The sequence below is a fragment of the Peromyscus maniculatus genome, chromosome 20 (genome assembly GCF_049852395.1).
Source record: "Peromyscus maniculatus bairdii isolate BWxNUB_F1_BW_parent chromosome 20, HU_Pman_BW_mat_3.1, whole genome shotgun sequence".
NCBI lineage: Eukaryota > Metazoa > Chordata > Mammalia > Rodentia > Cricetidae > Peromyscus > Peromyscus maniculatus.
In genome coordinates this window covers 13,952,321-13,967,749 of record NC_134871.1, presented here as the reverse complement: position 1 = coordinate 13,967,749, position 15,429 = coordinate 13,952,321, and the positions used below count along the sequence as shown (strand labels likewise).

At 33.9% G+C, this 15,429-nt stretch overlaps 1 pseudogene; it reads left to right on the top strand.

The window, feature by feature from the left end:
* The first annotated feature begins 2,518 nt into the window (after positions 1-2,518).
* Positions 2,519-8,275, top strand: LOC102916494 (protein TFG-like; annotated as a pseudogene).
* Positions 8,276-15,429: the final 7,154 nt, after the last annotated feature.

Here is a 15,429-nt window from a genome sequence, read left to right as displayed (position 1 = left end):
AGGATTCCTTGAGGCTTTGTTAAATAACCTTGATGTCATATCTCCTTTGCCCCTCCTTTACCTTCTGTATTGACCTCCCTTCTCCTCCTAGGTGGAGCCTCTTTACTGTTTCAAATTTCTCATTTCACCTGTATTCTATATTCCCCTCTCATACCTCCACTCTCTCCACAACTTACGGTCCATTTTTACTCTTCTACTTTCTGTATTTTTCCATGTTGTATACTCACATCTGAAGAATTTGGAGTTAGGAACCAGAGATGAGAGTGAAGATGATATTTGTCTTTCTGGGTCTGAGTGAGCTCACTCGATTTAATCTTTACTACGTCTATCCACTTACCTACAAATTTCATTTTTCTTCACAGTAGAATAGTAATCCACTGTGTATATGTACATCATTTTCATAATCCATTCATCTGTTGAGGATATTTATGTTGAAGAAACAAATATTTTGTACAGTTTATCTGGGTAAATGAGTATAAGACTGAAGAGCAAAAAATCATAGACTTAGAGACAGATGGCCTGGATTTTTATCCTCACTAATTATTTGAAGAAATATTAATTACATATAAAAGGAGAGATTCTGTAGGGAATTCAGGAGTTTTCTCAGTCAGTTAATTGTTATTTCACTTAATTATTCAGAAATCTCTTCAAGATTTATTTATTATTTCTCCCATGGGGTTTGATTTGATACAGAAAGAAATGCATTAAACATAGTCTGGCATTCAGAGTACAACAGAAAAGATACTTAGACAGCTGAAGAGATTTGTTAATGACATTTTATTATAATTTTATATTTATCAGAAAATTAAGTGTAGTATAAGAATCCCCAAAACTCTACATCATAAAAATGGTGCTTTAGTTTGTCAGGCAAAGGTAAGCTATGTTTTGAAAAATACTGGGAATATAGTATAGTGATATAAAGACATTTTTCCCTAGCAGGGTTGGGAAAAATTATTCAATTGGAAATTTCAAAATGTATAATTCATCATAGAAACTAAAACGGTCCACCTGAGTGTCTAAGAGGTCAGTGCAAAATCCCGAAGAAAGCAGCTGTGTTCATTGGAAGAGACTTGCATTACCACAGATAACTTGATTATTCTTTGCACTCAGTTCTTGACCTCTAGCAAAGTGCTCTTTAAAACCCTTATGACGTTTGAGTAATGATAGGATCTTAGTGAGCCACTTCCTCAAGACTGTGAATATGAGGATGGCTGCTTATTTCCACAGGTCAGACTGGCACCTTGTTTTCCTTCCTGTTTCACTTTATTCTTCCCATCAGAGTAAGTGACCCCGGGACTTCTTATAGTCGTGGAGCTGACAGCTCTTGGCCAGTAGGCTTGCTGTCAGTTGACTCTTTAAGGCCATGTTTACCTTTCAGCATTAGTAGGGATAGGAAATGCTATCTTAGGGGCCCAACACAGCCATTGCTAACAAGAAAGCACTGCAACTATGGCTACTTAAATAGGGTGTGAAGAAGATTTGTGCTATGTACAGTCACTTGAGGATGGGGTGGGGCTCATGTTGCCTCACTCTTCCTTGTAGAACTACTGGCTACTGATGGATACTGCTGCAGGGGGTGGGGTCAGCCATTGTGTTCAGTTGAGCATCTATTGGGAGCTCACCAGACGCTAATGCAGTTACAAAAGAATGGATCAAAGCATACTGGGTTGGTTGAAATCAGTAGGTCACAAAACAAACTGAGAGGACATGAGCATGGAAAAGGGACTTTCAGTAAGTAAGGAGGTAAGTTAAGATAGAAGGCATGCTGTCAGAGTAATCAGAATATATGTATATATGGCTATTAATGACTGATTTGATAATAAAAAAAACAAAAAAAGAAAGAAAAAAGTATTTTGCTCTGTTCTGATACTAAATTATATGCTTCTCTCCTTTAAATCATAAACTGTTAGTCATTAATAATGACTGCAGCAGGTTCAAATCTCAGTGCTAAAAACCCAAACAAATTATACTCTGTAACTGGAAGTCTATAACGATATACAACCTTCTAAAGTGAAGGTGAAAAATAAAGAAACCTAATCATTAGGTAATGTAAAGTCAATAAGCATTCTGTGCATTGTAAATGATGCTAAATACATACATCTATGGGATATGGAGCACTTTTAAGGCCAATTTAAAAGCCATCTAACTACTAAGTTCTTCTTTGGAATATTGCAGTATCATAATGGCAGATCCTTGACCTGACTTAAAACATTCTGCTGTCAGATGCCATAGCTTCTTTGCTCAGTCATATTCAGTTAGTTACACGGTGCATAACCACAACTCCACACAACCAGAGAACTAACATTAATCTAGTCTTTTGTCTCCCAGTCCATATAACTTCCTGGTATATGTTTTTCCTACGTGTGCGTGCACACACACACACACACGCACACATTTTAATATGGACTCATGTAGTGCAGTTTGGTTATGACATGGCTTCCTCTTGATGGTTTCTCAAGATATCTACATCTCTTTTAGCTCCTAGTTATTGCCTCTCCATCCTTAGTAGTTATAAGCCATGGATGGGTAGGTTCTTCATTTCAAGAATTTGCTAAACAAGAGGTTTACAAATGGAATAATGTAATATGTGTTTTGGAGGATCAATAATCTTTCTTGAACATATTATCTTTTGATAGTGTTGAGTCAACATTGAAGTATATATTGTACACACTTTCCGTGATCTCTACTGAACTCCACTGATCTCCCCAGTGATGTAGCATAATTGTGATTATAGGGCAATGTGATTTTCTGGATGTTTATCCAAATTATTTTGTATGCTTCCTTTGTTTCTTTTTACTTCCCAATTATATTTTATTTTGTCAATGAACCATTTTGTTTTTTTTTTAATTATCGAAGCCTAGCTGTGTTGTTTAAAGCTTTTGCTTATTATACATAAAAACTCATGTCCATGGCCTGATATGAATATGTTTCTGTGTTTCTGCAATGGATATCCAGAGTGTGATCTCAGTTGATTACAATGGTGAGTTCATATTTAAGAAACTAATTGTTCCCAGATTTTGATGATGGATGTATTATATAACACTCTCATATGAATAGCTCCAGCAACATAGGGATATTCTAGCTGGTCACATAGTAATGTTTTCATGTGAGTTTAATTCATACAGCTTCAGTGAATGTTTAATTAGATTTGATTTTCACATACAGATATGACATCTGTACAGTATTTTTAAAATGTTGATCAAGTCAGGGTCTCACTATTTAGTTTAGACTAGACTTGAACGTATGATCTTTCTGCTTCAATCTTCTAAGCACCAAGATTACAGGACTGAACTCCTGAAAAGCTCCTTAGGCAAATGCAGCTTCATCTGTTAGTTTCAAATCCTAGTTAGGTTCTTTGCTTGTTCCATTTTGATATTGAGTCTTAAAGATTTAAAACACACTCTGGCATGAGTTCTTGTTTGATTGTCTGTATTACAGAGATGTTCAACCTGTTTGTAGCTTGTCTTCTGCTGCTCTTCACATGAGCTTTCACAGAACAAGTGTTTAAATTTGATGAGAGCAGATTATTAACAGTTCCTTCATCAGTTTCTTTTCTAGAGCAAAATCTAAATATTTAGTTACCAAGCATAGTTTCTACATTTACATATTTAAGAAAATAATTTTAACTTTATATATCATGTTGTAATGAATAATTCTTTTGGAATTAATTTGGGCTTAATGTTTAATTTTCATGCCAAGGCTTTCCTTACTGTGGTTGATTTCTCTTCATCAATACATTTGCTGGGAATGCTATTCTTTTCTTCAAGTTATATATGTGCGTTTTTTAGAAAGTTAGGTAGATGTATTTGTATGAGCTTGTTACTCCACAATTCATCCTCTTACTGATTGCTTTCCTGTCTTTCTGCCAATGACATATTTTCTAGTGTAGTAGAACTAGATCTAGATTAGTGTTGTGTAGACTAAAATATCCTAACTTTCAATTTAGTAATGATTCCCTTTTCTTCAACTAATAGGATTTGTGTCTTTCCACACAAATATTTTCATGGATTTTGACTAAGTCTAAAAAACATTAGCTGAGACTTAGCCTGTAAGTGACTTAAACTTGATGAGTCAGGTTAACTGAGATCTGGACATGCTGAGATTTGCATTATATAATCATGGACTATCTCTGTAGCTAATAATGCATCCTTTGGTTTCTTTCATAAGCATTTGGAATTTTAGATTATATAGTTTAGGTGTTGCGCTAATTAGAACATTTTGTTTTTGGTTGGCATGTGGTGGAGGTACCTGTCTATAATTCCAGAACTTGGAACACTAAAACATTAATATCACATATTTGGCACAGCCTATTATATGTGGCATGATTCTATCAACAGAAAACACAAAGGTAATACCTTACAGCAAGTGAAAATTTCATCATTTTGCTAATTTTCATATTTATGATAAAATTGCAACTCATAAAGTGATAGTTATTATTGTGTGTTAATCATATATTCTGTAACCATAAACAATTTACTAGTTATTTTAGGATCACTTTAGATGATCTATTCTTCTTATGATTATCATAACATATGGTGTAATATAATTTTAAATATTCTGCTTGATTATTATTTTTAAATTACTTATTTATGAATGCCCAGCCATAGCTTGGCTTGTTTCTAGCCAGATTTTCTATTTTTTTCATTTCTCTTTATTAAGAAATTTTCTACTCAATCTACATACCACCTACAGGTCCCACCTTCTCCCTCCTCCAAAATATATAAAGAACTCAAAAAGCTAGACTTCAAAATACTGAACAACCCAATTAAAAAATCGGCTACAGAGCTAAACAGAAAATTCTCAACAGAGGAATATCTAATGGCTGAAAGATATTTTTAAATTACTTTTATTGTTTTTTGTTAACTGTTCAGTAAAATTACTGAGCCTTGGCATTTGGAGTTTTTCATCTTTATTTTTCTAGAGGTAACAACTAGGACATTTATTTTTTCCAAATGCAAAAAAAAAAAAAAGATGACCAATCTAAAATCAAGCATCCTTAAAAAAATCATCTTCAACTGTACTTTAAATTTTAATATAAAAGGAGAAATATGCCGATTTTTACATTTTATACAATTTTATCCCCTTAAGTAAGTATCACCACTACATAGAAATTAATATTTTATTTTAGGGAAATGTCCATTAGGCAGAATATTACATAAACAAAAAGCTGTCAAGATGGCTCAGTGGTTAAAACTAGAACTTGTTCTTCTCTAGAACAAGTACTAACACGGACACATATAGGTATAGACACAAATACCTTTTTAATTAATTAAAAAAATAAATCTATAAAAATAAAAAAGTAAAGCTCAGTAGGAACTTCTTAATACATTTAGCTGTGATCTCAAACAGATTATATACAGTTTTAAGAAACTCCGTAGGCTGAGAATAAAAGTGCGGAGAAGATAATGCTGAAAACTTGCTCGGTGTTTACTAAGTTAAAGTTATGCAGAACAAACTCTACTGTGCTGCTACTGTACAGTGGGGGACAGGGAGAAATTGTTAATAATTATCAATTTACCAATTAATAAATTTTAAGAAATTATAAATAACTGGGAGATAAATGCATTTACCTGGTTTAAATTAAAGAGTGGACACCTGTATTGAAGTATCATATCTTAACTCATTCACAGGCATAATTTCATATTTTCTATAGCAGTTAAAAAGCTAATCTGAATAGAAAAAGAAATGTATTAATTTTCATATGGTAAATACTTTTCTAATAATTATTTATCTATTCTATGACAACTTGCTTATTTAATACATTATTACAGTTGCCAATATTACTGGACTAGGCCTTCTGGATACCCGAGACAGTTGTTTAGCTTGAACTGTGTGGGGGGCCCCCAGGCAAGGGGATCGGGATCCATCCCTGGTGCATAGGCGGGCTTATTGGAGCCCAGTGACAAGGGTGTGACACCCTTCACAGCCTTGGTACAGGAGGAAGGGGCTTGAACCTGCTTCAGCTGAGTGTGCCAGGCTCTGCTGACTCCTCATGGGAGACCTTGGCTTGGGAAATGTGGGGATAGGGCATAGGTTGTGGGGGAAAGCTGGGAGGGAAGAGGGAAGAGGGGGGATCTGTGGTTGGTATGTAAAGTGAATAGAAAATTTCCTAATAATAAAAAAGGATAGAATAGATAAGCTAATAATAGACAAGCATTTGAGAGGAGTCAAGGTAGAAGAACTAACCATCACACCAAACCTCTGTTTGCCTTGTTATTTATACCTCATCATTAATTAACTACAAAGCCTGGAGAAGGACCCAATCTGGCTCATCTCTGTTCTCTCATGTAAAATCATGATAATGCTATTTTCTCTAACATAGTTTGGACTTATACTGTGATTATTCAAGTAAAACATTTTGCAAGTTAATGTTATATAAATACTAGAGGATAATGTCAGATGAACAGTTTTTGAGGAAAGTGATATAGAGAAAATAATAATTGGCTTGCTATACACAAGATCTTGGGCATCATCTGATGTTAGAGCAATTACATCTTAGTAGTGGAAATTACTTAGGCTGTGAAAGCTGTTTTGAAATTTCTTTCTGGAAGGTTATTTGATTACATATTTTTTATTAGTTATTTATTTTGGTGTGTGGCACTAATACATGTAATTGTTATTTATTTCAATTTAATATGATTTTAGAGGTAAACAAACCTCAGTTTTGTCAATGGACTCACCATCTTTATTTTTTGTTTTATTATTTATGAGACTTGAAAATAAATCAAGAAATATTACTATTTCATTATTTACCTGTAAGGTTTAATAAATTTCTTGGTGCTAGTGGTTGTAAATGGCAACATTGACACATCAAAGAGTTTGAGGAATTTTGTGCTGAGTTCTCAATTATTTATGCTAGCTAGGATACATATCAGGAAACCATTGCTTAGAATAAACATGTTTAGGCTCTCCCCACCTGCCATGTATGGGGCCGTGGCTCATTGGTAGGCTTACTGGGTGTGTGCAAATGGCCAGGCAGCTTACAACTTGACCAGGCTCGGCAGAGGGTGGCCCAGCAAGTGGTGTCTGATGCCTCCCTACAACACTGCAAAGCCTGTGGCCACGTCCGTAGAGACAGCGGACCGGGCAAGTGGTTAATTTCTTTTCTAGAGTTGTATATATAAAGAAACCTGGAGTCCACCCTGAACAATTGGACCTAAGTGGGAAGCTAATTAATAAAGCTCAACTTGGGGAATATATCCCATTCATAATGAAGATATTACTTAACAATGAATTAGTGCTAATGATGTAGCAAGTATGCAGAGGAAAACTTTTGAGAAATGATGAAGTTACAACAAAGTATAAGGATGAAGATGGAGATCTTTTAACAGTTTTTGATAGTTCTGACCTTTCCTTTGCAGTTCAGTGTAGCAGAACACTGAAGCTGACATTATTTGTTAATGGCTAACCAAGACCCCTTGAATCAAGTCAGGTGAAATATCTTAGTCGAGAACTGATAGAACTTCAAAATAAAGTTAATTGCTTAGTGAATAGCTTAGAGTTGTCTGGACAACCAGGACCTTTTACAAGTATTCCTGTAAACGATACTGTGGATGGTAGGGAAGAAGCCTGCTGCTTCTGATTCTTCTGGAAAACAGTCTAAAGTTATGGCAGCAAGTATGTCAGCTTTTGATCCTCTGAAAAACTAAGATGAAATCAACAAAAATGTCATGTCAGCATTTGGATTAACAGATGACCAGGTTTCAGGGCCACTCAATCTTCTTGCAGAAGACTGTTCAGGAACTCCTGACAGTATTGCTTCTTCCTCCCTATCAGCACACCCACCAGCAGTTTGGCCACAGCAACCTCCATATGCAGGAGCTCAGACACAAGCATGTCAAATGCACCAGCAACAACCAGCAGCAGGCTGACTACAGGCACAGCAGCCTCAAGTTCCTCCAAAGCAGTACATTATTCAGTATTTACCTAGTTACAGCCAGCAGACTATATCCCAACAACCAGCTTCCCATGCACAGGCTCCTGCCTTTTCTGGTCTGCCACAATTACATACTCAACCACCACAGCAGTACCAGGAGAGTACTTACCCTCCACAGACTTATACTACCCAAACATCTCAACCTGCTAATTATACTGTTCCCCCTGCCCTGGCGCTCAACCTGGAATGGCTCCAAGCCAACCTGGTGCTTACCAACCATGACCAGGTTTTATGCCATCTCCTGCAAGTACCCCTCCTTCCAGTGGGCCCAATCCTTATGCACATAACCATCTTCCTTTTGATCAGGGATATACCCAACCTGGACCCAGTTATCAGTAAGGAGGCTCAGATACATTAATGATGGCTAATTGCTTCCTGAAAGACTACAATACAATTTGTTTCAACTTGTACTGTGTTGAAGTTCAAAAATTGAAAAAAACAGAGCATTTTTTTATGATATCATTGTTGTTCTTAATTGAAAATATGATTTTCTGTAAGATAAACACAAAAAAGACCAAAATGAACATTGTTTCTTCCCCTGCTTAAAATTGTAGATTTCTAGTTATTTTGGAACATTGCTTTTGAGTGTAAAATAGTTGGCTTTCTAGTTCCCAGAGGATATCACAAAGCTAGGCTAAGGTTTAGCCATCACACTTGGCTATTGACCATTTAGCATGGTGTACTAAAAATAGAGCCCTTTGAGAAACTGACTAGACATTATGTGTAAAATATAGCATTGATAGGTTAATAAAGATGATTGATTTTTTAAAAAAGGAATAAACATGCTTAAACAAGAAATATCTTTAATGCATACATCTTAAAATTTTGTTAAAACTCAAGATTGAGTTTGACTTTTTCCAAGTTTACTATAAATGACCTATCAAAATATTGATTCATTTGATGACTTTTCTAGATTTTCAATTTTGCAGTAATCCCAGGTATTAATGACCTGAAGAAAAAGATAGAGAAGTGTTTATATTCTGTCCATATTTCCTTGATATTATTTTTCATTGGGCATATAAACTATGAGACATTGTGTTTAATATTTGTTTTGTTTGAAAGAAACAGCCTCATTTGATGAAGAATTTCAAATAAAAAGTGATTGCCCAAGCCTAAGAGTTAAGAGATTTATACATTTTTTCCTAAAGTTTTCAAGGGCATATTAAATTTTATACATCAAATTTTATGTTTAAAAAAACTGGTTTTTCAATATGAGAAAAACCTACTCTTAGTAATATACAAACTCCTTTGACATTGTAAGGAAATAGAGAAAAATAGCACATACAAGTGTGTCATCATTTTGAAAGAAAAGATAAGAGATATCTGGAGCCTTATAAGTGCATAATTTATCCAGAAATACAGGTCCATGGCAATGGTCCAAAAAAAATCTAAAATATAAAATACTCTAACACAAAAAAATGATACATTTTTTAAGTGAGGGGAAAAAAGAAAATGAGAAAAAAATCATTTGCATTTCAGGCAAGAGTGGGCTGTAGCACAGGTATCCTTACATAAGGCAGAAAAGGCATGCTCTTGGTGCATGTAAATCCTGAAGACAGTTTTTATGATGATAGGTAGTGGAAAGGCCATCTTTTATGACAATTCCTAGATGATGTTAAGATGATGGAATGGAAGAGTAGCTTAGCGAGACGCCACTCTATGCTGAGGAGTTAAATAAGGAGAAATGGCACTCAGAGGTCAACTCTCCTGTTTCCCTCAACAGCACTAAAGACTTCATGTGAATTATTCATAGCAGTTATTTTCTTCTAGATTTGGAAATAAAATATGCAGTTTAAAAATATGGCATTCTTACCTGTCTTTTAGAACAGATACTTTTTTTTCATATTTTTCTTTTCCTTTTTGCAATTTGTGTGATCTGCCAAATTAACAGTAACCAGCAGATAAATGAAATGTAGGTATTTCAAAATCTAAAACATTCTACATGGAAATCAATAAAAATATAAAATATCATCCAAATTTTTTTCTTTGAACAATTAGATGCCATTAATAACTACAGGATACTATGAACAAATTATTTTATGATAAAATAACAGGAAACAGAAAAGCAAAGGATTACAAATAGGCAACTTATCAGCAGTCACTCAGAACAACAAAATATCATAGATACCTAAGATACAAGGCAGAACTGATCCAAGTAACTGACAAAAGAAAGTCAAATTTCCGTTTTTCTATACTATAAGGCAATGCTGACAATCTATCTCCACTTCAAATGGTCTAGAATATTTCAGTTGGCCTGTGTGCCACTGGGATACCCACTGTGATGATAATGGACTAATCCTCAAAACTGTAAGCCAATCCCAATTAAATGTTTTCCTTTATAAGAGTTGCCAAGCAGGTACTTTTCACAGCAATAAAAATCTAATAAATCTGTGATTTGTTTTAGATGAATTAGAATGAGTATAATCATATTGAGACAAAAAGAAAAGTATTCATATATTAAAACTGAGGACTTTTAATTTATTAATGTTCAAAGAGTGATATAATAACATTTTAAAAATTTGAACTAGAGTTTCTAAAATGAATACATCAAGTCTATAATAAATATCTTAAATTATGTTTTTATAATGTCAGTATTGAATTATCCCATGTGAGAGTCATTTTGTTTGGTTCTTGCCCATCCTGAAAGAGCTATTAAATACTCTACTGAACCATCACAACAGGTCTGATCCATCACTGTGAAAACCAAAGAGAAAAACGAAAGTAGTTTCAACAGGATCATTTAATACCTGATTTATATTCAGTTAAGATGATGGGATGTGCATCTCTTGTCGAGCAATCGTATGACACAGTTTCTTGGTTTCCTAGCAGAGGTGGTTAATGAGAGCCAAAAGAGTATCCTATATTGCACAAATGAAATAATAAGAAATGAAACAGCCATTACAACTTAAAAACCATGTCAATCATACATAGACAATAGAAAACTAACAAGTACTTTATGTGATATAAGACATAACATATTAATGTAAGGAAATGTATTTGGAGTAGCATGAATCTATGGTGCTTTTGAGAAACTTTAGCAAATAATATGATGACAATTAATTAGAAGATATGAACCAATGTAAAACTGTAGTATTTGGAATAAAACTCATAAAAGAATAAAAAAGGGTATAATACAAAAAATTAGAAGTGAAGACTACTTGCAAGTTCGTGCCATGAAAATCAAGTCAAAAGCATTTTCCCAGGGCCAGGAAGGAATTTAATTTATAATTCCTTCCAGAGAAATTAACATTTTTGAGAAAGAATTGTTAATTTCATTATATTTTATCATATGTGTATAGGGATTTTTATATACATATCTATGTGGTTATTAAAAGCATGATTTCCTGAAAATTAAGATGGAGAAAGCAGTTTAAGAAACAATGAACTTTTTCCTGTCATGACACAAGCTCATGGCAGATAGAGTAGTCTCAAAAATTTGCTATGGAAAGATCAAAAAGGCAGAAGTATAAATATTCTGAATTATATAGACTTTTCTGTTAATGGTAGACAATATAGAGTATGTAATCAGAGTAAGAAATAAAATATAAATGGTTTAAAACCCACTTTAAGTCAGCTAACTAGATAAGGAATAATCTCTAAGGCTAAATAGACTGACATGAATTTCCTGTTTCCAAGAGTCAATAAAGAAAAGCTCACACTTTGCAGGATTTCAATTAATGGATGTGTTTTGCCTGGTGAGAAGGAATATAAAATTTATATATATACAATTTGTAAAAGTTTACAATCACAGAATAAGAAATAGAAGATCCCTAGTATTGATAAGCTAAAACAGTAAATGAAACATAATGCAGAAATGTCACAAAAAGAAGGATTAAATGGTATTGCATTAAATAAGGTATTATAATTCTGTTTAGGGTCTTCATATAACTAGAAAAACATGCTAATAAGGTTGTGAAGAATAAAAGAATGTCCAGTTGAAGTAGATATTATTTTTAAATCTAGAGATAAAAATTATTTCTTATTTGAAAAACAACTGAATGAAATTAATAGCAGATAATTAGACTGCAGAAACTAGTGCCACCAATAGATAGTATCCATCATAGGGCACACAGGATAATACAGTGTTTAGCTGTATTTTAACTAAAATATGCATAATCAATTTATGAGAAGAACACTACAGGCTATGGAGAAAAAAATGGATAAATGTTATCTGAATAAATAATGGCTGAAAATGCAAATTTTAACAGAATACAAAAACCATGAGTCAACAAAATTAAAAAATTTTGAACTTTGCATACAGAAAGAAATACATCTAACTGGAAAGAGAAATATCTTTATTATGGCCATTTGAAATATACATTTTAGGTCATAGAACATAAAAAGAGGAAATAGAAGAATTATCATATAAGAATAGAAATTATTCATTAGAAAATTATAGAAGTATAAATTTTAAAGGTTATAAGGAAACTGTTACTAAAATAATGCATATTCATTGAAAATATATTACATTTTATAGCTAAAACTAATGTGTTTCTAGTTTGTAAAATCTATAAGAATTCATTTTTAAATTATTTGCATAAGAAATCATAATGGAAACATTTTATGCACGAGAAACACAATCCCAGAGGAATATATGCATATAACAAAGAGTAGTAAGTAACAGGAGAAGTGTCAATAATGTAGATGCTCGGTGGATCCCAGGAATGAATCTAGACTTGATATTAAAAATATGTGAAATGGCCCAGAATTCCAGCCCCCAACTCAGGTGAAGACCCCATGCTCAAACAGAGGATATATGAGCTACCAGAAATATAGCCCAACTTGAATGAATACCCCCTGCTAAACCACAGGCCACACCAACCAGAATACCAGAGAGGAAACAGAAACGAAGGAACAAAACACCTATCCAACAAAGATGAACTCAGAAATTGTCACCTTTGCCGATAATGAGTCCAAAGCCAGAAGCCTAGAGGCCAACGTAAGAATACAGACAGCAACAACAAAAGCAATATGTCACTACCAGAATACAGTTTTCCTACTACAGTAGTCCTTGAATATTCCAACCCAGCGGAAGGACAAGAAAGATATCTTAAGTAAATTTATGAAGATTATTGAGGCCCTTAATAAGGAACTAAATAAACCTCTTAAATAAATAGAGGAAAAGGCAAACAAAAAAATCAGAGGGAATATATTCTTTAAAGAAAGCCAAGAGGAAAAAAAAGGAAGCCGTTGAAGGAAACAAAACTGTTCAAGACCTGAAAATTGAAATAAAAAAAAAAAAACAAAGATAACACAAGCAGAGGGAATTATAGAAATGAAAAATCAAGGTAAGGAAACAAGAACTACAGATGCAAGTATCACCAACCAAATACAAAAGACTGAAGAGATAATCTCAGGAATTAAAGATAGGATAGAAGAAATAGATACTATGCTCAAAAGTTAAAAAAAAAAAGCAAAACAAAAACAAATGTTAAATGTAAAAATTTCTTGACATAAAACATCCAGAAAATCAGAGACTATAAAAAGACCAAGTCTAATAATAATAGGAATTGAGGGAAAAGAGAATTTCATCTTTCTTTCCTGGCCTTTGCCCAGAAAACATTTTCAACAAAAACTATGAAATTTTTCCTAACCTAAAAAGGAAACACCAATAAAGGGACAAGAGGCTTACAGAACACCAAATAGGTTGGAACAGAAAAGGAAGCTCCCTCACCACATAATAATTAGAATAATAAAAGAATATTAAAAACTGGAAGAGAAAACGAGCAGGTAATATATAAAGGCAGACCTATTCAAATTATACCTGACTTCTCAAAGGTGACTCTAAAAGCCAGAAGGGTCTAGACAGACCACCTACAGACTCTAAGAGAGCACAGACGACAGCACAGACTAATATATCCAGCAAAAACTCCACTCATCATAGGAGAAAACCATCTATTATATGATGAACTAAAATTTAAACAATACCTATGCACAAACCGAGGCTTATGGAAGGTACTAGAAGGAAAACTCAACCCCATGAAAGCACAGGGAATAAATAATCTCACACCTGCAAAACCAGAAGAGGAAGAGGCTTACATTCAAGCATACACACACACACTCACACACACACACACACACACACACACACACACACACACACACACACACCACTACCACCACCACCACCACTACCACCACCAACACCACTAGCAACAACAAAACAGGTATTAACAATCATTAGTCATTGATATTTCTCAATATGTGAGGTGAGGAAGGAAGATAAACTGCTGTCAGGTTGGAATGTATGAGAGAAGGATAAAAAAACAAACAGACAAAAAACAGTATTCCACAAAATTGGAAATATCTAAAAGAAATTGACAATTTTTTGATAGATACCACTTGGTGAAATTCATTCAAAATCAGATAATCAATAAAAATTGACTATAACTCACCAAGAAAGAAATAGTAGCAGTCATTAAACTGCTCCCAACCCCAAAAAGTCCCTAGCCAGATGGCATTATCCAAAATTCTACCAGACTTTCAAAGAAGAGCTACTCTGCAAATATTCTGCAAATTATTCCACAAAATAGCAACAAAAGGAACATTGTGAAATTCATTTTATGAGGCCAGAGTCACCCTAATACCCAAACCACACAAAAATTCAGCAAAGAAAGAGAATTGCAGATTAGTTTCACTTGTGAATATTGATGCAAAGATACTCAGTAAAATGCTTGGAAATTTAATTCAAGAACACATCAAATTGATTGTTCACCATGACCAGCTGGCTTCATCCCAGAGATGAAAGGATGGTTCAACATTTGAAAATCAGTTTAAGCAATCCACCACAAAAACAAACTGAAAGAAAAAAATGATAATCTCAACTGCAAGAAAACAAACAAACAAAAAAAGCAGATTATCATCTCATTGGATGCCAAATAAGCCTTTGACAAAATTCAACACAACATCATGATAAAAAGTCTTGGAGAGAGGAGGGACACAAGGAATACACCTCATCATAATAAGGGTAATTTACAACAAACCTATAACCAACATCAAATTAAATGGAGAGATACTCAAAGCAATTTCACTAAAATCTGGAACAAAACCAGACTGTCCACTATCTCCATATCTGTGCACTAGAGTACATGAAGATCTAACTAGAATAAGAAGAAAACTAGATAAGATCAAGGAGATACAAATTGTAAAGGAAATATACATAAGTGGCCCCCAAAATTCTGGCAGGGAACTCCTATAATTGATATGTTCAGTGTAGCCTCTGTATACAAGAATAAGTCAAAAAATCAGTACCTCTTTATATACTAATTGCAAACAGACTGAGGAACAAATTGGGAAAACAACACCCTTCATAATAGCCACAAATAATAAAAAATATGTTGGAGTAACTCTAACCAAGCAAATGAAAGACTTGTATGATAAAAACTTCAAGTTTTTGAGGAAAGAAATCTAAGAAGGTATCAGAAAATAGAAATCTCTCCCATGCTCATGGATCAGTAGAATAAGCATAGTAAAAATGGCTATCCCACAGAATA